Genomic DNA, 1,281 nt, shown 5'->3' on the forward strand with positions numbered 1-1,281 from the left:
TTTTTGGTGCGAAAAATGTCTCTAATTTAGCGAGAGTTGTCATTCAAATATCAGTTAGACATATATTATGGAAATGCAGTTGTGGTGTCTCGTGCTTCCTTTGTCCATCCCTTGATCAATGATGTAGCATTTAGAATGTGCTGATGTAGGTGGTCAAGGGATTCTAGGGATGACCAGTTTACATCAGCACATTCTAAATGCTACATCACTGATCAAACGGAGATAAGGGTGATGGTTTGCCTCCCTCTCTGTGATGATGACAGTCTATTTGTGGATTTACGAGTTGCATATTTCCCATGTTATGGCATTGAGTTCTCCCCCCTCGACCATCAATGAAAGAGAGTACTTCTCCTGCTGTGGTCATGAAATGTGATGCTGAGGTACTGGATTTACAGCTATCCATGAAGGAAGTTAAAACTAACTTCCTAACAAAAGTTATACAGCTTGCACATGCATCTTCTGAGCCCTTATTGCCATTCAAAGAAGTCGTGACCAGCCCCCTTCTGAATGCCTTCCTATTGAACCACAATTTGGATATGTCCAGACTCTGTCCGCCATGGCTTGGACTTGCAAGACACCTACTTTCATTAAATAAAATGAAACAAGCATTTGCAATGCAATAGGTCTCGCATTTACTCAAGTTTAAGCTATTGCCATTGTAAAGTACAATGTCTTTTATTTATGTTTTAAAAAACAAAAACAAAATAAAAGGCATAGCCATTTACAATGCCAATAGCTCAAACTTGCGTAACTGCGAGACCTATTGCATTGCAAATGCTGGTTCTACTAGGTTCCCCATCCCAATCTCTACCAGCTTCCTCCTCATCCAGCGAATACCTCTTCAACCCACACTCATGCCATGTCCTGCACTTTCTCTTAGCTTTGCATTTGCTCTGTACCCTGATTTTCCTCCACTCCAGGCTTTTCCCTGCTGTCTGATATGGCTCCATTCTCCACTACATCTCCCCCTCACATGTGAAATGGTGGAAAGTAATGTACATGCTGTTGTGGTTAGTCCAAAAATGTACTGTTATGTCAATATAGTCTAGAGTAAAAAATACCACCATTGTGGAGATGGACAAGGCAAAGTTATTAGCAATGTGATGCGCCAAGGTAGTGTTCACTTACGTATTAAGTAAAAGTTAATGAAAAAGCAATAGACAAAATGTATGTGACGAGTAAGCAATAGACAAAATGTATGTGATGAGTAAGCAATAGACAAAATGTATGTGACGTGTAAAGGCATACAAGGTAGGTATTGGTGCAATAGTGACATATATG

This window comes from Lissotriton helveticus, chromosome 10, assembly GCF_964261635.1.
Source record: "Lissotriton helveticus chromosome 10, aLisHel1.1, whole genome shotgun sequence".
NCBI lineage: Eukaryota > Metazoa > Chordata > Amphibia > Caudata > Salamandridae > Lissotriton > Lissotriton helveticus.